This window comes from Odocoileus virginianus, chromosome 3 (assembly GCF_023699985.2).
Source record: "Odocoileus virginianus isolate 20LAN1187 ecotype Illinois chromosome 3, Ovbor_1.2, whole genome shotgun sequence".
In the NCBI taxonomy this organism is placed as follows: Eukaryota; Metazoa; Chordata; class Mammalia; order Artiodactyla; family Cervidae; genus Odocoileus; species Odocoileus virginianus.
Window position 1 is genome coordinate 59,034,418 of NC_069676.1, and position 21,319 is coordinate 59,055,736.

At 48.2% G+C, this 21,319-nt stretch overlaps 1 protein-coding gene across 3 annotated transcripts in view; it reads right to left on the reverse strand.

Annotated features, from left to right (window-relative positions):
• FAT2 (FAT atypical cadherin 2) overlaps window positions 1-20,532 on the reverse strand; it is an 87,739-nt gene extending 67,207 nt beyond the window's left edge. The window contains exon 1 of one of the 3 annotated variants that reach the window (XM_070465651.1): window positions 20,331-20,532. The gene's annotated coding sequence lies outside the window, so the exon portion shown is untranslated. Of the gene's footprint in view, window positions 1-984; window positions 1,059-20,330 lie in introns of those variants that run through there. The other 2 variants (XM_070465649.1, XM_070465650.1) reach the window with 2 other exon arrangements.
• Window positions 20,533-21,319: the final 787 nt, after the last annotated feature.

Consider the following 21,319-nt stretch of genomic DNA (forward strand, 5'->3'; position numbering starts at 1 on the left):
GCAGAGATGGAAAGAGAGCCAGATGGGGGAGGGATCTTGCCCCAAGTCACACAGTGGCCGACCAGGTAAGAAGCAGCCCCTGGCAACTGTTGAACTAATCGTGAATGAGTACTTCACCTCTAAGACCCACTGTTCCCCATCCTCTCCCTTATGGCTTCCTCAATGGCTCATCCCTGAACTCCATCCTGGGTCAAAATATGAGACGCATCAGGGCCAAGGATGGGGAGGGTGATGGGGGTGAGCTGAGTTTGGTTGCCAAACCAAGTCTTCTAGAAGCACGTGTGAGGTTGTGTCTACCCGGCTGGTGCCTGGCCTGACCATGGAAGTCTTGACTCTGGGGAGTTCATGGCTATCAGCCAGATGTGCCAAGCATTCCTGGAGGAAGCAGGCAAGACTTGTTTTTCCAGTTGCCTTGGTCTTCAAAGGCAAGGAAGAGTTAAATGTCCAGGGTAAGGGGAAAAAGAGAGGCTTAGATCCTTGTCTCTCTAGAGTCAAGAGAACCAAAGGCAGGTTCTTTAAGACCTTGTGGGCTGTATCCCAACATGGGAAGGAGAGTGAAGACAGAAATGGGAAAGTCAGCCTAACTTGGGATCTGAAAGCCAGAAAAGAATTTGATCATGCCTCCCCCTTCCAGGCTCCCTCCCGCCATTCCTCACTTGACATCCTGTTGGTGGCGCCCTAAGCCCAGCACCTTGGAAGAGAGGGGCCAGGATGGAGGCAGACTTAACATCTGGGGTCCTAAAGCCGGTGACAGAAAAAGATGCTGTCTATTCCCCACCCTTCCCACCCCTCGCTGTCACCCCTTGCTTGCCACTGCAGCCCACAAGGGTCCTGGCCACAGGGAAAAGCCACACTTGCCCATCCCTGACACAGTTCTTTGCAAGCAGGAACGGGACCCTCCCACCAATCATTCAGACCCCACTCCTTCCCCCAGGATGGCATTGCTTTTGAAGTTGAAGCTGGAGGGAAGAAATGAGTGCTTACCTGGTCCCGGGTCCACACTCAATTCGGTGGCCCAGCAAGTCCAGGATTCAGGCAGCCTCCCAGCTCTGCCCGCCCCGCTGTGGGGAACACTTCCTGTTCACCAGGTCAGCTCCCGTGGAGGGCAGGTCCCAACAAGACACTCGGCTCAGCAGCTGCAGGGGTGCCTTGCAGAGCTAGAGTCCTTAAACTGAGCTTCAGAGAAGGGAGCAGGGATGGGGTCTCGCCGGGGCAGGGGGTAGTGGTGGTGGTGGTGGTCAAAGGGAATGATGTCAAAGGGGATGAACCCTTGGGTGGGGGTTTGGTGCCCATGGCTGTGTTCCAGTTGTAGGGCCCACAGACCTGGCGAGTGGTTTGCTGGGGGAAGGGCCTGCCTGTGTCTGAGACTTGTTTCTGGCACTGTGCCCAGGCAAGTGAACAGGCTTGCAGGGGGCAGGGACATGTTCAGCTCCCTGGGCTACCTTCCCCACCCACAGCACCCAGGACCACTATTTTGAAACATCTTGTGAAAGCATAAATCAATTCTTATCACTTCCATGCTTAAAATTTTCCAGCAACTTCCTATAGCATTTAGATGAAATCTGAACTTGTATCATATCCTGGAAGGCTCCCCACCACCTGGGCCCTGCCTGCATCTCTGATGATACCTCCCAGCACCCCTCTTGGTGAACAATAGTTCACCAAGCTGCAGCAACAAGGGTCTTCTTTCTCATCTGCAAACACACCAAATTTGCACTTGCTGTTTTCCTCTGTTTAAGATTCACCCATGGCTAGCTCCTTCTTGTAATCCATTTCTCAACTCTAATGTCACCTTCTGGAGAAGGAAATGGCAACCCACTCCAGTATTCTTGCCTGGAGAATCCCATGGACAGAGGAGTCAGGCGGGTTACGGTCCATGGGGTCGCAAAGAGTCAGACACAACTGAGCAACTGAACACAGTGTCACCTTCTAACCCCCAGGTTGATGTAGCCTGCTGTCTAACACCCTTTTTTATCACTTCACCCTCATTTTCTCCATGGCACTTGTCACCTCCCAGTATTGTTCTTATTTATTTGTTTACTGTCTCCTGGGCTCCATGAAGACAGGAGCTTTGTGTATCTTATTCATGCATGAACTCCCAGTGCTTTGATCAGTGCCTGGTACATTAGCAAGCTCAATAAGTACTAGTTGAAAAAAATGGAGAGATCTGGATTTAGGAAAAGCAAAGATAGAGGGAGAACTGAGAGAACCTTTAGTGAGTATCCCTTTCTTTTTAAAGCTGGAATATAAAGTCCCTCAAAAAGAAAGGGGCTTGCCCAAGGTCAGAGGGTGAGAACCAGAGCCAGGTTCTTTCCTCCTAGTCACATTGCCAGAAAGAGAAACTTTGCTCACTTGTAAATCCAACTGTTTGGGTTCAAGTCCAACTCTACCACTTGCTGACTGAATAACCTTGGGGAAGTTAACCTCTTCGAACCTCAGTTTCTTCATCTGTAAGATGGGGCTTTTAAGAACAATGCTTTCCTGAGGTTTTATGAAGATTAAACAGGATTATGCGTGTTAATGTGCTTAGTATGGTGCCTGGCCCATAGAAAAGCACTCAATAAATATTAGTTACTGTTGTTTCAAAGCCAAGGTAGAATCAAAGACTGAGATTGGGGTGAGGGTGGGGTCCACTGAACCCCCTGGAGAAGGCCCAGTCTGCTCCCCGGCAGAGCAGGAAGCCACTGGTCCCTGGTCAAGTCTAAGCTTGCTAGCCGAGCCACAGGCTGTGCTGGGAAGCTGCGAGCAGGCTCTTGTCCGGGGTGGGGCCTCAAGCTTTTGGCTCCCTAGGCTCAGAGAGAAATCTGCATGTGGCTGAATGTGCACATTTGCGAGAAATCACATACACACACACTTAGGAGGCAACTTTGAATAATTGTGTGGGTGCACTCTTAGTGTGTGCCTGCTTGACAGAATGAACGGAATGGGAGTAAATAAACTGGTAGCCACGGGGTTTGTGTGTGTGCACAGATGCGAGCAAGTGCAGGTGTGCGGCTTCATGAATGGACTCTTTTAGGATCTATGTGTGAATCAAACTCTGTGTAACTCCCAATCCCATTTCATGCAGAAAGTGTTTCGCAGCACACAGCTTCTGGTTGTGTGACTTTGGGCAAGTGCCTTACCTTCTCTGATCCTTAGTTTCTGACTTCATAATATCATTTTGAGAATGAAATGAATTAAAGTACATAATTGCTATGGTATATGACACAATTTTCAACAAATATTACCAAGTACTATTACTTTTTAGCAACCGGCTCAGATTATTGATTGTTGAGTTTGTAGGTAATGAAAACTCCTAGATGTCTATTCACACCACCCCCAATCTGTTCCTATGCAGGCTGATCTTCTGCAACTAAATGACATAGGGCTCTAATGAGACCAGGATTCATTTCTCCATGTGTTTCACTCACTGCTCCAGCTTCTCAGAATCTTAATTCTAATGTTTAGAGACTTGGTGATTGTAACATCTGTGTCTTTATCCAAGTCAGTGATAAAAGTCTGAACACAACTGGCAGGAACAGTGCTCTGAGATCTAGCCCTGTTTTCTTGGTTAGTGATCTCAAGTGCAATTCTGGAATGAGTCGTCTCACAGTATAGAGAGCTCCCCGTCTCTGGGTGAATCCAAGCAGATTCTGGGTGGCCACCTGGAAAGGATGTGCTACTCCAGGGGAATGGTTGCCCTTGGGGATGACAAAGAGAGCTCTAAAGTCCTTTCCAACTTACATGGGCAGATTCTTTGGTTTGTGGAACTTGGGACTTCCTCTGGCTGTGGATCAGGGTTGCACATTCACTGATGCCTGTTCAGTGGTCAGTGTAGTTAGCTGACCTGGCTCTTGGAAGACCTAGATCTAAAGTCACTTATTCCCTCAGAGTGTTGGTCAAGTCAATCACCTAAGCCTTCTGGACCTCCTCTTCATCTCTAAATGACGTGTGTGTCTTGGGGAAAGGGGCAGGAATGGATCTGTGATTTCAGACCCCTCTGTTGTTTTTTTTTTTCCTAATCAAGTTGTACTTGGAAACACAGCCCATTAAAAGATAAAAGCAGAACTGCGCTATTGAAGCAGGGCTCAAGGCCTCGGACTCTGCCTCCAGGCTTGTCCCTCATTCTCTTGGGAAGCACAGGTTTGAAAAACTGGACTGGGAGCCCCTCCAGATCTGACAAGTGGGGGCTCTGCCATCCTAACATTCTGTGTCCTGCCTGCATGTTCTGAACCACGTGGTTGGATGTGCTGTGAATCTGATGCTTTGTGACCTGTATCCATAATGGTCCATGTGCAGGGACTCAGGCATCTAGTTCTAGGAGTTTGTAACTCTAATTCTGTCTCTTCCATGGGGAAGCAGATGTACTTAAAAGAATTCAAAGCCAAATCAAGCTTCCACTAAAAGTCCTACCAGATTTGTTCAAAATGCCAGGCTTGTTTCTGATGATGAAATTCTTCCCCATCACCCAGGCACAGATCAGAAAATGACATTCTCCCTTGTGGCCCAGCACCTTCCCTTTTCTTAGACATTAACTAATAGCCCAAGAGTACTTTTAGGAAACACATCTGCCCTTTTACTCCCATTTCTCAGGTGAGGTAAACTGAGATTTGCCCGGCACATCAAGGGCACCCAGAAGGGGGAGGCTGAACTGATAACAGAAAGCCGGATTTCCTGAAGCTGGACATTCTGGATTGGCTAGGCTCGGGGGAGTAGCAATGAGGGAAAATATTTTGTATAGTTTGGAGAGTCTTTCATGAGAGAAAGAGTCACTGCATTCATTCCTCTTCATTAGATGATGTCCACACTCTCCCCCCAAAAGTCTGAATATGAATTTACCACTGATTTGGGTGCTCTCAACATTTATTTTTTGACGGCCCACCCCTATCCCCCACCAGTGGCATCCAGTGTTAGGCTGGCTCCATGTCTCTCAAGAAAGAATCCTGAATATATTCTATTTATGACAAAGGCTGGGAAGTGGGGAAGGGTGGAGCCAGGGAGTGAGAATTAGGAGGCCTTTTGCCTTTGAGCCAGATTAAAACCGTAAGTGAAAGAATGTTGACATTCCAGGTACCTGCTTGTCAGGAAGTCTTTAGCTACTGAAATAATTTTTCTGCTTAGTTGTATGGAGCCACTGAAGGTTTTAGAGAAGAGGCAGGACCAGAGCAGAACTATGTGCTAGAAAGAGTAATCTAACATCAAATCAAAAGGGGAATTTTCCCACTCAATATTCCCACTCTATGAAGTAATTCAGACAGAGAAGAAGAAAACATCGTATCTTATTCCTTATAGGTAAAATCTGAAAGGAAACGATACAAATGAACTTACTTACAAATTAAGAAGAGACTCACAGAGAAGGAACTTATGGCTGCTGGGGATGGGAGGAAGGGTAGGGGGAAAGGATAGTTTGGGAGTTTGTGATCGGCATGTACACACTGCTGTATTTAAAATGGATAACCAACGATGTCCTGCTGGACAGCACAGGGAACAATGCTCAGTGTTATGTGGCAGCCTGGGTGGGAGGAGTTTTGGGGAAAAGGGATGTATGTGTATGTATGGCTGAGTCCCTTTGCTGTTCACCTAAAACCAGCACAACATTGTTAATCAGCTATGCCCCAATAGAAAATAAAAAGTTTTTTTTTTTTTTTTTTTTTTTAAAGATTCCGACTCTAGTGTGGACTGGTCTTGCACACCAGCTCTATTGGTTTAGGTCAACTGAAATTCAGGAATTGGTAAGGATGCTCAACTCATTTCTAAGAAACTCGAACACTTGAGTCATGTGCTAATTTATAGGCAGCCACTGCTGGGTCCTTATATAACAAAAACAAGCCAAAAAATTAGATACAGACAGGAAAAGGACCAGTGACTTGAGCCCTGGATGGGCCATGTGACCTTCGGAAGGCCACAGGATTTCTTCTGAGCCTCAATTTACCTGTCTGTAAAAGAGCAATAATAATAGCTACTCCTACCCACTTCCCAGGGCTGGAGGAAAGACAGATAATATGACAGGTGAAAGCCCAGGGGGGAGGAAGAAAGACGCAGAGTAACACCTTATTAGGACCAATAATGGCTTGCTAAATGGCAGCAGGAACACCAGCAGACTGAGAAACCCAAGCCTGGAATTAAGGAGAGGAGAAATGGCTGAAAAGGAAGTTCTCATCTAGGGCACAGGTGAAATAGAGATGAGACTTGAGGTCCCCTTCTTTATTAGTATTCTGATTATCATTGTTGATGACATTATACTGTCTGATATCTGGATGGCAATCTATACATTTTCAAAACACATCTGCATGCATTTTCTCACTTGGTCTTTGGGGAAAGGGTATAGTATTGGGTAGAATTGATAGCAAGAAAGTGGTCTCTGAAGTCAGATCAACCTGCTTTCAAATCCCAGCTCTATCATTCACCAGCTGTGTGACCTTGGGCAGTTATTTAACCTCTCTGTTCCTGGAAAAAGGGAAATGAGAGTAGCACCTAGCTCACGGAGCTGTTGAGAAGCCTGCATGAGTCAATACGTGGCAATTCCCAGCACAGGATACACTCAGTGTGAGTTAGTTACTGTACCAACCTCATCCTTATTGTGACACTTATTATCACTCTCATTCTGTAAATGAGAAACAGAGGCTCAGATAATTGGAGGGCTCTGCGTGGTTCACCCGTCTAGCAGGTGATGGATTCAAGTACTGGCCCAGAATAGGAACCCATATTCCAAAAAGAGAGACTCAGAGGGGGCTGCAGCTGACTTTCTGGAGCAACATTCTCCAAAAGAATTTCCTACAGTGATGGAAGTGTTCTATGTCTGAGCTGTCCAGCATGGGAGGCACTAGCCCATCTGTATGTCAGTGTTGTCCTTAAATATACTTTCTGATTTTTTTTCATAAAGGAAGGGGTCCTCAAAAGGCATAATGTGACCCTGGAGAGTCGGACATTTGAAGGAAACAAAGGGCTTCTAGGCAACTGGATTTTAAAAAAGAAAAGGGACAAAATGGGGGATAATGAGAAAGTGTTTTGTTATTGGACCTCCTCTGCCAAAGTCATTCATTTATGCATTCATTCAGTACTTATTTATTGAGGGCCTACCCTATGAAGGCATTCTAGAGCAGAGAACATGATGGATAAAGACCTTGCTCTTGTGGGGGTTGGATTCTGATGGCAGAGAGAGAGGTTAAGAGAAAGTCTTAAGACTCTGTACTTCCAATGCAAGAGGCATGGGTTTGATCCCTGATTGGGGAACTAAGATCCCAATGTGGCCTAAATAAATAAGTAAAAGTACTTTATAAGGGACTTCCCTGGCAGTCCAGTGGTTAGGACTCTATGCTTCCAGTGCAGGAGGCATAGGTTTGATCCTTGGTTGGGGAACTAAGATCTCACAAGCTGGTGGCATCACCAAAAAAATAACATCATCAGGTGATGAAAAGTTATGTGAAGGAAATTCATAGAAAGCAAGATTAGAGAGTGATGGAGGAGGTGCTATTTTTGAAAGAGTGGTCAGGGAAAGCCTACACAGCAAGGTGACATTTGAGCAGAGGGAAGGCTACGTCATCTTGAGAAAGAATTCCAGGCAGAAGAAATAGGCAGTGCAAAGGCCCTGGGGCAGGAACAAGGAGATTGCAGACAGACTAGAGGGGGAAAGGAGAGAAGGGTTCCTGCAGGCCAGGGAGGTGGCCCAGGGCAATTCAGGCCAAAGGAAAGACCTGTAGTGAGCAGGACCCCACCATGAGATTGACATGATGGTCTATGAGGAGCCGAAGGAAAGAGGGAGGTGCTGCTGGACATAAAGTCTTAGAGCCCTTCAAGGCCATCCCATGTGGCCAATGGGTAGTACATAGGCTGTCCTGCTTCAGTTAGTTTTGTTGGGCCATAGTATATTGTTTTGTTGTATGATGGCTTTTTACCTAATTAGTTGTTAACGTATAAACATTGGAAAGCTTCACCCAAAAATCTAGACTCCAGCTTCCGTTTAACAAAGTAGAGGGCACTGTCTGTGTTGGTCCATAGAACGGCTGGCTGGAGCTGAGTGGTGGCTGCCGCCTTTAGATGGGGCCTGTGTTCTCCAGACCCCTTCCCTAAGCTCTCCCAGATTTGGAGGCTGCATCAGCTACCGTTTATCTCCAAGGTAGTTTTCTATCAGAAGAGACACATACCTGTACCCAGGTCTCTTTCCAAACTGTAAGGAAAATAGGCTCCAGGATGGCCTCCTGTCCAACACACTGGGCCTGCTTGACCCCTGAAGCTCCCCCTACCCTGGCTGGAGAGTTCAGAGCCCCCGACACTCACTGAGCCCCAGAGAGAACAAAGGATCTCTTCCTCTTGGGACTGCCTATATGGGTGCATGAGCTTTGCATTTGGAGCTGAAAACTCCCTAAACCAGAGGGCATCCTGGAATCAGAAGGCTTGAGGGGAGGGCAAAACCTGTCCCACTTTTTCTGGACTCTCTGTCCAGTGGGATTCGTAAGTTACCAAAACCAGGTTCAGCTCAGAATGATGTTGAACCTGTTTATCAGTTAGACGTTCCAGAGACAAAGCAGGAGGAGCAGAACACCTCCTCTAAGTTCTGTGTTTACGCCTTGGGATCCATCAGGCACAAACTCATCTCCGTGGGAAGGCCAGTGGAGTCTCTCTTCTTGATGGGGCAGCCTCCGGCCAGGCAGGGACCAGGAGGTCCCTGTGTGGAAAGAAAGGATAGTTTGGGGTGGCTCTCTGTGAGGCTGGAAGATTGTGTCCTGAAGTCGGACATCCTGGAGGACTGCAAAACTCCAGAGGGTAGAGCAGATTGTAGAGGCCAGAGTGTCCCCACCACATGGGTCTCACCTGGGGCAGGGGGGTCTTCACTCTTCTGTGCGTCTTGCAACTCTTGGGTCTAGTGAAACCCTTCGTTTTTCCAGAAGCTATGGATGAATTTTCAAACATATAGGCCTCAAGTTCCAACAGGGGGGACCTTGATCACTAACTGAGCCTCTGAGCCTCTGTTCTCATCTTTAAAGGAGAGATACTAACTGAATGCATCTCAGATAGTTGTTCTGAAGGCTTGACTAGGTGATTTCATATTAAACAGTTAACACGATGTTACACCTAGCAACCGCTGAAAGAATATTAGCTGCTATTTTTTAAAGCTGTCATTATCATTATGGAAAGTGGACTGAGACCCGCCTGTTGCCCTGAGCCCACCCCCACTGGTTCCCACCTTCACCTTCTCAGGCGTCTCTGTGAGGTTCCCAAGCCCGCCTAGGGCAGAGTGTGAGAGCTGCTAGGCGTCTCATCTGTTTTGTAGAGGTGGGAGAACTCTGCTTGGAGAAGGGAAGTCCATAGTGCGCTGTACTAAGTCGCATTGGACTTTGGTGGCATACCTGGAACCCGAACCCAGTCTCCTCATCTTGGGCACTTTGCACTGGCCAAGTTGCTCCCCACACCCCAGCTCCTCTCCCATCCTGGGGCTCCTCAGGAACCCACAGAGCACTCCTCCCACTCAGGAGAGTGTGGAGGAAGGAACCAGCCTTCTGGGTCACACGTGCCGCCTGTACTGCCTCTGCTTTCTGTTTCCTTTTTTTTTTTTTTTAATTTTAGCTGCACTGCAGGGCATGCAAGATCTTAGTTCCCTAACCAGAGATTGAACCCTTGCCCATGCAATGGAAGCGCAGAGTTTTAACCATTGGACCATCAAGGAAGTCCCTCCTGCCTCTGCTTGTCTGGAAGCCTGACTTCCTCTATCCAAGCCTCAGTTTCCCCTTTTGTGAAATGGGGCTAGCAACAGTTACCTCCATGGAGGATTTAATGAGTTTATGCAGGCAAAGCATTTAGCACATAGAAAATAATGTTATCTATTACTATTATTCATTATTATTACTATAGTTATTGGAATGGTTATAGTAATGTTATTACTGTTACATATGGTGTTCAAAAATATGTGTAATATTCTCTGTATGTATACAGATACCTGTCCATGCTCCAGGAGCCCCTTGCAGGAGTACTGTTAAGCCCAAACAGGTACACATACATATATACACACACACTGTGAGTCTCTGTGGCATCCCCTGTCTCCTTGCAACAATTTGTAGCAAAGCTCACACAACAGCTTGAGCAGCACTTGAATAATAAAAATAATTTCTGTTCTTGTCACCCTTTTCCCCACAGTGGGTACAGAGAGGTCAGAGATGGGATCTTATTTAGAGTGTGAGGGGGCAGAAGACGGGGTGTGAGGTGGGCAGAAGCAGATGGGCCATGGAAACACAAGGCAGAGCATGTTGTGGACACTTCATAACCCACCTGATCTTTCTGGTGTGTTGGGGTGACTCTCTGGGCCCCATCCCATGTGATTTGTCAAATGAAGCCATCCAGCATGGTTCCCCTGTCTATCCAAATACAACAAACTGCCTTCTCCAGAGTTAGCAGGCCTTGTGGCCCCCGGTGAAGTGAATTCTGTTCCTCATACTGGCTCTTTGAAACTGATGGGACTGAAGCTTCTCTTTCTCTCTCTCTCTCTCTTTTTTTTTCAGTTTATTTGTTTATTTAGTTTTGGCTGCACTGGGTCTTCATTGCTCCGAGCAGGCTTTCTCTAGTTGCGGCAAGTTGGGGCTACTCTGTAGTTTCTGGCTTCTCATTGCAGAGCTTGGGCTCTAGAATGCACAGGCTTTAGTAGTAGTAGCTTGAAGCTTAATTGCCCTGAGATGGGTGGGGTCTTCCTGGACCAGAGATTGAACCCATGTTCCCTGCATTCGCAGGCTGATTCTTAACCACAGGACCACCAGAGAAGTCCCCAAGCTTCTTTGTTTCTTGTACCAAAGGCCATCCACCGCCCATGGCCACTGCCTGCCGGGTCTGCTTGGGGGTGGGGAGGCTCCCATCAGGGCCACAGAGTGTGGAGGTCACCTGCTCAGGCTCTGATGTGAGGCAACCCGCTGCTTGAGTTGTGCTCAGCCCATTGCTGGCTGTATGACCTTGAGCAAATCTTTAACCCTGACAGAGCCTCAGTCCCTTCATATATAAACTGGAGAAGATAATCTCGCAGCAGTGAGACTGCAGTTAAGATGAAGTGCCTCACACAGTCCCAGTGCCTTGCAGAGGAGCCCTCAGGCTGTAGGGCAGATTTAGGGATGGGAGCTCCACTCCTTTGGTGCTGAGGGATCTTGGTAATGTATCACAGGGCCTGGGAGGGGATCTAACTAGAGACCCCCTGAGCAAACCGCCTCATTTCATGGGGTCTCCACTTATCCGTCTGGGAATTGGGACTAGTGCCTGCTCTCCTGCCTTCCTGGGTAACCCTCCCCTGTGAAAGTGAAAGTCACTCAGTCGTGTCTGACTCTTTGTGACCTCATGAACTATATGGAATTCTCCAGGCCAGAATACTGGAGTGGGTAGCCTTTGCCTTCTCTAGGGGATCTTCCCAACCCAGGGATTGAACCAGGGTCTCCCGCATTGTGGGCAGATTCTTTACCAGGTGAGCCACAAGAGAAGCCCAAGAATACTGGAGTGGGTAGCCTATCCCTTCTCCAGGGGATCTTACCGACCCAGGAATCGAACCAGGGTCTCCTGCATTGCAGGCAGATTCTTTACCAACTGAGCTAAGAGGGAACCCTCCCCTGAGCTGTTGGCAAATGATGCTCTAAAGAAGGTGAGGTTTAGGGAATAGGAGATGCACAGGCCGTGATCACAGCTGACGTTCACTGACTTCACTGGAGGCCAGCCCTTGGCATGCGTTATTACTTTTAAGCTGGCTTACAGCAACCCTGTAATTATGCTCATTTTGCAGAAGGGATAAATGCAACTCAGAGAGGTTACCTAAGCTCCAAGTTCACACAGCTAGCCAAGGAGGATTAAAACTCAGATCTCTGGTGCGTCTAACAGTTCCCTGGCCTGCCTCCCGGGGCCTGTGGACTGGACAGAGTGGTTGAGAAGGAGAGTTATATGATCCCTCCCCTACATCAAGGATCTTGTATCCATGGGTTCTCTCCCACCAGCACACAGATTCTCAGCAAAAGCTTCATCTCCAGTTGGATCACTTTCCTTCTGGCTGTGCCCAGCCCAGCTGTTTGTCTGTCCAAGTCCAATCCCCTCTGAGCAGAACAACTCAGGACAGATCAGAATGGAGGCAGGCCTCAGCAGGTGAGGAGCCGCGCTCTAGCAGTAGAGCAAGGCAGGCAGCTCCCTCCGCTGTTTGCAGTCCTGCGGGGAGCTGGCTGAACCTCACTGTAGAGGTAGGGACCACAGAGGGGTTAGGGATGATGTGGGAGCATCAAGGTGCTTACTAATGAGATGCAAATGAGCCTCTGCCAGGGACTCCAGCTCAAGTCCCCAGGCTCTGTCCACACCGACTCCCTGGTGAGTGTTCTCCACCCAGCTATCTGTGGACCCAAAGCTCAACAGGACCACTGGGTCAGCTGTGTTCTCACCAGACAGGGCTGGCCATTAATTAAACCAGGGATTACATTTTGGGAATTCCCTAAGGGGAGGGGTGTAGGGGTTACAAATACATATTTCAAGCCCCACCCCACATCTACTAAATCAAAATCCTTATGGATGGGGCTCGGGAATAGATGTTTAACAAGTTTCTGGGGTGATTTTTGTGTGACTGGTGTTTGGGATCCACTGACCATGGTAATTGCATTTTTTAAGATTCTGTGTTGTTAGTATCCCATCTGTGGGCCTCCTCTAGCCCCAGTGAAAAGGAGGGTAGGGGAGTTAGAAAAGACCAAAGTTTCAATGACTTTTAGGCTAGACAAGTGCTTCTCAAATGTCAGTGTAATAAAGCTCAGAGCCTCATCCTTAAGAAGTCTGATTTTGTTGGACTGTGGAACTCAGAGGGCTTCCCCCCGTCTGTGGGGACCACTGGCTCCCAGGCAAAGCAGGAGCAAGATTATCTCTAAAATCAAATAGAAGCACGAACAAGAGCAAACAGGAGAGTGAAACAACAGATCTGTTTCCTAAGCCTTTCACCTGAAAGTCTCTGAGTGCAAATCTCTCCACTCATTAGCATCTCAAACCCCAGAGACAACTGTTTTTAATTCTTGGGAACAGGTCTATCTCCCAGATAGAGACACAGCCCCATGAACCATGTTCTCCTTGCAGTGAATAAAACTGAACTTAAAATCAGTGGATTCCACCCACACAGGCATACTCATGGCCCAACAATTTCCATCTTCGGCATTTGCACAGCAGCTTTGTGTACGTATGTCCACAAAAGATTCACACGAGAATGTTCAGAGCAGCATTATTTATAATAACCCTCTGTTGGAAACAGCCTGAATGACCACCAAGAGCAGATGGATAAGTAAGTTGTGGCTTAGTCATACAGCAGAACACTATACAGCAAAGAAAATGGAAGTATTGTTCTAGGTAACAACACGGATGAATCCCCCTCACGTAATGTGGGGTGAAAACAGAAACATACAAAAGAGTACATATTGTGCTATTCCAACTGTATAAAGTTTTAGAACAGCCAAAACTTGTCTATGGATTACGTTGGGATAAAGTTACCTTGGGCAGGAGAAGAGGGGTAGTTAGCAACTGGACAGAGCACAGAGAAGGTTTCTGGGATTGTAGTAATGTTCTGTTTCTTTATCTGGAAACTGGTTAGTTTCTGGAAAGTTCACTGAGCTGCACACTTGTGATCTGTGCCTTTTTCTGTTTTCTTATTATGCTTAACTTAAAAGTTTTCTAAAAGTACTAGTAAAGGAGCTCAAAGAAGACTTTTAATAAAGGAAAAATCATTTAACTAATAAAAGGGAACTCCAGGTGACTTCTGACTATGGCAGATTACATGGGATTTCATGACTGTGGGATCGTGGACTCTTCCTTCCCCAGGAACCAGGAAGGAGACAATTCTCAGAACCTGAGAGCGCGGGCACCATGCCAGGGCACACCAGGGCTGTGGAAAACCAATGCCTCAGCAGTTCTCTGTCGCCACCTCCACATGGCCCGCCCTCCCCAGAACCGCAAGGACAATGACAGCCCATTTTGTACTGGGTTCCCAGGTTCAACTGAGTTCACAGTTCATTAGGGCTTGCTTCATGCAGCATTTTTTTGTCCTCAGAGCAGGTTTCTGGACCATGTTCTTTTTGTATCCTCTCAAAGACCCTACAGGTAGAACAAGAAATATTTCCATTTTATAGATGGGAAAGTTGAGGCCCTAAGATAGGGGTCAAAAGACTTGTCCAAAGCTAGCAGGAGCTAGCAAGCAGCCCGGCCAGGACTTAAACACGAGGCTTTAGATGAAAAATCCAACACTCCCTTGGCTACACCACAGATGGATTCTTCCCAGTAAGAGCAATGCTGAGTATCTGTCAGAACTAGTGAGCAATCAGTTAGTGAGCACTGTCCCTCAGAGTCCTTCAACAACCCAAGGAAGTAGGTACTATCATTTCATCTATATTTTACAAATGAAAAAGCTCAAAGATCAGAAAGTCCAAGCACCTTATCCAAGATCAGTGTCCATTGAGTGTGGGCATGGATTGGAAGAAATGGTCTGAGTTGAGACCAAGTTCTGAACCTCTAGTCCAGTGGTTCCCAAACCCAGCTGGAGTTCCCTTGGAGCTTGTAAAAATACAGATTCCCTGGCTTCACCCCCCAGACCACACATTCCAGTGATGTGGACTCAGGATGCAGCTGAGAAATCCATATTTTTTAAAAACATCCCTGGGCATTTGGGATGCTCAACTCTAAACAAGGCTGCCACTGAATACAACAGTAAAAATAAAATGATTTAAATGTAAAACTTCACTTACCAACTTTCAAATAGCTCACGGAACCTCTCTAATAATTAGAATCCTCCTAACAATGGTACACAAGCCCTCAATAATATATTTGATAACAGCCCACCTGACTGGATGAAGCTGTGCTTAGGGTGGGGGGCAGTGACCGACAAGGAGTATCTGAAGGGCTCTAGTGGGGACAGGGTGGTGTCTGCTTTTTGCTCTGGCTCCTGGTTAGCCACTGTTTGCACTCACTTGGTAAAAATTCATCAAGCTATAACTCACAGTTGATGCATCTTTTTGAATGTTTGCAAAAAGGGGAAAAAAAAAATCAGGCTGACCATCCATCAGAGACACTGTAGAAGCAATCTTTACATAGAGTAGAGATTTGTATAAAAAATCCAATAGAGTTCTTCTAATTATATGCTTCCAAGAGTTTGAGATTCTAGGATTTGAATGTTCCACAATGCTGTGATTCTCTAAATCAGTTCCAAGACTGCAAGAGCCCGCAAATCTGTAATAGTAGCTAATGTTTAGTGATCTCTTAGTATGTGCTGACTGCTATGCTAAGAGCTTAAGAGCTTTGTATGGATCAACTCACAGCAGCTCTGTGAGGTGGATAGCATTATCCACCCCAAGCCCCTCAGAAACATGAAATGATGGGTTCAAGGTCACAGAGCTGGAAAGCAGCAAAGCCAGGACCAGAACTCGAGTGCCCTGGCTCCAGAGCTGGTGTGCCAACCATGACGCCATACTGGCATCAAGCTCCACTACTTTCCAAGGCTGAGTGTTTAAGTATCCCAGTGATGCGTTTTGTGCCATCTAGCCTTGCATTTGCTGGGAGGACCCAGAGAGAAGGGGGTGCTGCAGGCACAAGCAGCAGCTCTCGCCTGGAACACGTGAGCACACATGGGCCAACATGCACATACATGCTGATGTTACCCCTCAGCTGGCATGTGCAATCCTGCTCAACTGGCACCGAGGCCAACTGCTGTGGGCGCTGGAGCTGAACGGGAACTGGGAACAGGAGAGTTCTCCGTCGCTGTTCCCTGCCCCCCAGCCAGGGGATGGGCAGTTGTTTACCTGCCACTCCAGGTCACCTTGCAGGGGCCCTCACCAGCCTCAGGGATGAAGAAGGACTCAGGAGTGGGGTGGGCAGGCAGAGGAGATATTTCTCCCTCCTGAAGGCTCCAAACTGGAAACTGCTTGAGGCATCACCTCTTTCAGGAGGTAGTTTGTCAGTCAGTGGGTAATGGTGGCCCATCATCATATTTATATATATACATATAAAGTTACACTCCTTGGCCTGACACACATGGCCTTCAGTGACGTGGCCCCATCTTGCCTTTCAGAGCACACCTCCAAATATTCCCTACCCAGCTGACAGTTGCCTGCACATACATGCTGTTTTCTTTAACTGCTATGCTTTTGCATGTGCTATTTTATCTTTCTGAATTGCCTTTCCCACTTTTTTTCTTTATTTAAGCCTTATTTAGTCTTCAAAACTGATATTCAGTCCCAGCTGCTCCTAGAAGCCTTCCTCCACTAACTCCATACTAGGCTGAGTATGTATGGCTTCTCGGGTCCCCCTGCCTGCTTGAGTTTGCCTCTATTTTACCACCTACCTCAAAGTATTAAACCATCCACTTACAGACCTGCCTCCACTAGCTGTGAGTCTTTGGAGGCCTGACACATCGTAAGCGCTGTGTCTATTGTACTAAGGATCTGTTGAGAAAACAGAAGCTGTGCAACTGAAAGGAAGTGGCTTAGCTTTTCTGAGTCTCTATTCATGTCCATGCTGGAAACTAATAGCAACAGCAAAAGAAGTGGTGGAGGATCATGATTGCAGGTGTGCAGGGAGGTCGTGCAGAGTAAAAGAGAAGGTATAGGTGACAAGGTCTAACCTGGTGGTTCAAGGGGCTCAGTACTTCAAGAGTTCTCTCTTCAACGTTCAATGTTCAGGGCTGCGCTCAGGCCTAGGACCCATCAAAAGCTGGCTACTGATTTTAGGCAAGTAAAATGGAACCAGTTTACAAATTTCCATTTGTAAAATGGAACCAATAATTCTTTTTTGAAATTTTTATTGGAGTATAGTTGATTTACAATGTTGTGTTAGTTTCCACTGTACAGCAAACTAAATCAGCTATATGTACGCATTTATCCCCTCTTTTGGGGATTTCTTTAAAATGGACCCAATAATTCTTAAAGGAAACTTGAAGTAACTCTTGAGCACCTTCCACTTGTACAGTTGCAGATTCTTGCTGACTCTCTGGCAACAGTGAGGGGATGGTGTGCAGGTGTGTACGTGTGTGTGTATATGTTGGTGGGGGTTGGAGGAGGGGTCTGATTGATGATATGTATGTCCCTTGTCCCCTGAAAGGCATCTTACAGTTTAGGGATCAACCTTGTTCTTCATCCCAAATTGCTTCCAGGGGTATGGGGGCAATTCCCTGGCCTCTGAGGCTGACCACTCACATAGCAAGCAGGACTCTCTCCTGATCTGGGCTAGGCAGAGAGAGGCAGAGGAAGGTGAGAAGATCTGGGACATGGCCCTGCCTTCCCCACTCACTTGCTGTGTGACCCCAGCCAAGTTATCAGTCCTCTCTAGGGAGGCCTCCATGTCTGATTCAGTGATCTCTAAGGACCATTTCACTCTTATCTATGGTGGGGTTGGACTAATGCTTAATCCCTCTGAGTGTCAGTTCTCATCTAGAAGTGAAGATTCATTCATTCTCTTAATAGATATGCACTGAGCTTCTTTTGTGTGCCAGGTGCTGTGCTAGACACGGATTCTGGAGCTGTGAGCAACACTTAGTATCATATAAAATATACACAAATAACTAATAATTACAATTGTGATCTGTCTTAGGAAGGAACACTTCAGGGTGCCCTGAGATGATCTGTACCCCAGGGGAAGTGGAGAGGAGCCAATTAATTAATTTAATGATCATGCCCTGGGCACCACATACATTATCTCATTTAGTGTTCACATCAGTCTCTGAGAAAAGGATTGTTATTTGCCCCATTTTTTCAGATAAGGAAGCTGCAGTTTGAAGAAGTTGAGGCCCAGGTCATACAACCAATAATATCTAGGATTTGGACCAACACTCATCTTCCTTTTTTTTTTAATTTAAACTTTTTATTTGTATATGTATATGTATGGCTGATATAGCCAATTAACAATGTGATAATTTCAGGTTGACAGCAAAGGGACTCAGCCATACATATACATGTATTCATTTTCCACCAAACTTCCCTCCCATCCAGGCTGCCACATAACACTGAGCAGAGCTCCTTGTCCAATACAGTAGGTCCTTGCTGGTTATCCATTTCAAATATAGCCATGTGTACATGGCCATCCAAACTCCCTAACTATTCCTTCCCCCCATCCTTCCCCCTCCCCGGCAACCATAAGTTCATCTTATAAGTCTTGGACCCACACCCTTCTTTACAGACCTGTCTGAAAACCCCTATTGTGAATGTAAGCATCAGTACTGTTAGTCATGGAAACAGTAGCACGGAGTTTCTGAGTTAGCGCAGCCTGTGCTGGGGCCCAGGAAGCATAGGAGCTTTCAGAAGCTTGGTCCACACGTTACTGAAGGAACCAAAAAGGCAGGGTCCACCCAGCGGGCACAGGAACGTCCCTGACTATGCCAACCCCATCACCCCCGACACACGCTGGTTTCCTCTAAGGCTGCCCCACGTTCTCTCCTCTCCTCCCCGGCCCCTGGCCAGCAGCAGTGCCAGCGCCTCAGCCTGTCCTGGGGAAGGGGAACTGTCAGGCTGAGGTGAGTTCAGGGGCACCTGGGGACGAGTGTACGAGCAGCGGACCGTGGCAGCCCAGCTCACAGAGGCCTGGTGAGGGGGCCCTGGCCACCCATCCCAGTGGGAAACACAGGGGCAGCGGACACGTGTGATGTAGAGCATGCCAGTGCCCTTCTCGGTCTGGTTCCCTGCATTCTTAAGAGGCCAGTGAGCACGGAAACAAGTTCTAGGGAGACCTTGACTCCCTCCAGGCCCTCCCCATTTTACAGATGAGGAAACTGAGGCCCAGGGAGCTTGTAACAGACAGGGCCTCGCTGCTCTGCTCCACCACCTTAGCCAACTCATGGGCTCCGTCCTTTCCTGCCAGAGGTGTAACCTGTGCTCCTTGGAGAGCCCTGGGGGGATCCCGAGCTTGCCTCTTCCTGCCCTGGGGGATGCTGAGTTCCAAAGCTTCCTCACCTGCAAAATGCCATCATTCTTGCTCTGCCTACCCAGCAGCCTTGTGGGAGTGAGATTAAGGGTGTCTCTTACAGGGATGCTCTGCAGTGACCTATGTGGGAATTGAGTCTGGAGGAGAATGGATCTATGTATACATATGGCTGATTTACTTTGCTCTACAGAGGAAACTAACACAGCATTATAAAGCAACTATACTCCAATTTTTTTTAAATTAATTAAAAAGGTATGGATCTTAACAATAGCCCAACTGCCCCCTTATTGAAAATGCAGGGAAATCGGCCCAGAGCTGTATGGAACTGTTTCAAGCCACACCACCCGTGACTTACAAGCACACAAATAATAAAATTCTCCTTTCCCCTGCCTGCTTTGAAAACGTGACATTTTCAAATGATGGTGCGTAGTCAGCCCCATCCCCGAACACAGGAAGCATCCAGAAGGTATCAGCCGTAGTAGTCACTGTTGGTCATTTCTGCGTGGAGGGCACTGCCCACCTGCCCAGGCTCAGCGCCCCCCACCCACCCATCCATAGGAGAAGTTGAAGGATTGAAAATACTGCATCCTGAGCCTGCTTCTCTACCTCCCTGGTGCCCTAAACCCCAGCCTTGCTGCTGAGTGCTGTGTACCTGGGGACAGACGGCCTAGCCTCTCTGAGCCCTCAGCACACCTCAGCACAACAGCTGCTTCCCCCCCAAGCGGAGGCCTACTCCCATCCCCGCCCAAGAGGAGGGCTGAACTCCGGCCCTGGCGGCCCTGTTTAGTGTTCCACTCCATCTGTCCTACCTCCACAGATACACATCAGATTCCTGCTCCCCCCACCCACCCCAGTGCTGCCCTTGGCCTCTGAGGCTCGCTGCCTTTCACAGCCCTCCCCGAGCCGGGAGAGTTGAGGTTCTAATCTGGGTGCCTCTAAAGAGTCCCTCAAGAGTCCGGGCCAGCCAGATGTCTAATTCTCCCTTAGGCCTGCCTCCCGCCCCCTCACCAGGTGACTCTCTGTGTAGGGACCCTGTGCCCCCTGCCTTGGACACACATGAGGAGTTAGCATCTCTCAGTTCCCTGGCCCCAGCCTTTCCTCCTCAAATCAAAGAAAAGCTTGTCTCCCCATCCCCTTGAAGGTGCATCCCCAGAAAGCCCGAGCAGGGAATTTCATTCTTTCAAGGAGTCCAACTTTCCACACATACAAATATGACCTTCCTGCTCCAGGAGATCAAAACCCTAACCTTGTCCATTCTGGGCCCTGATCCCCAGTGCTAGGCTCCGGCTGGCTTCATTCAGTATACCTAGGTGTACCTGGCTTCAGGCAGGGCCCAGGTGTCCCACCCCTGCTGTGCCTGCCCCAGCGTCTCCCAGGTTCTGTTGCACCTTCCAGGAGCCCCTACTCAGGAACAAAATGGATAAGCTTCGCAACCCCCGTCCCCTGACTTCCCACCCTCCAGCAGTTCTTACCTGGGCCCTTTGGGTGGGGGAGGGTGCCCCGGAGTGGGCCGCTGGGCAGGAGCCCCTCTCACAAGCACCGGGCTGACAAGCTCTGGAGGGAGGCGCGGAGTCTCAGAGCAGGAAGGCGCACACTCCAAGAAGCTGCTGAGAAAGTTGGAGTAGGTGTGTCCCAGCCCAGGAGGAGGAGGAGGGAAAAGGAGGTGGGAGAATTGAGGCGGATCATCCCCTCCTGCCAGCTCTCTGTCTCACGGAGCAGGAGGGAGGGAGGGAGCCAACTGGGTTGTGGCCCAGAACTCACGGTGGGGAATCAAGTCATGGAAACTGACGGCTGGAGAGTTGCTGAGAAGTCCGGCCCATCTCCACCTGCCTTCTCGGCTTTACAGAGGGATAAACTGAGGCCCCGTTCAGGGACCGCAAGGCCCTGGGAAAGGCCCCAGGTTGCTCAGTTCTCCAGCCAGAATTCTCTCCTTTCTCCTCCCCACTCTGCAGATCTGAGATGAACAAACACAAGCACCCTTCCCCTCGAGGTCTGGTTCAGAACCCTGGCACTGCTGCCTACTAGCTCAATAACCTCGGGGGGTTACCAGTCTGAGCCTCAGTTTCCTTTTGGGTGGCTAATAACTCCTACCTCACAAGATTGTTATGAGGATTAAATGATATAAAGGTTGAGGGAAGGCCCTTAGCAGACTAAGTCCCCCATAAAAGGAAATTCTTCTTACGGTTATTAGCTGTGATTTTCTCCATGACTGACTGAACCTCTCTGATCTCTGGCTTCCTCAGCCATGAAATGGGGGTAACAGGAATCCCTGCTTTGTAAGGTTGTGCATAATCATGGGACAGAGATGTGTGTAAAATGCACAGCACAGTGCCGGGATCTCTTTTCCAGGCACTGTACCAGGCACTGGGGATATAGTGATTCGCCCCGCAGAGCTGAAAATGGCTCCGAGACCATCCTGTTCAGTACCCCTATCCTCCTCTCTCCCTGGACTTGCAACCCT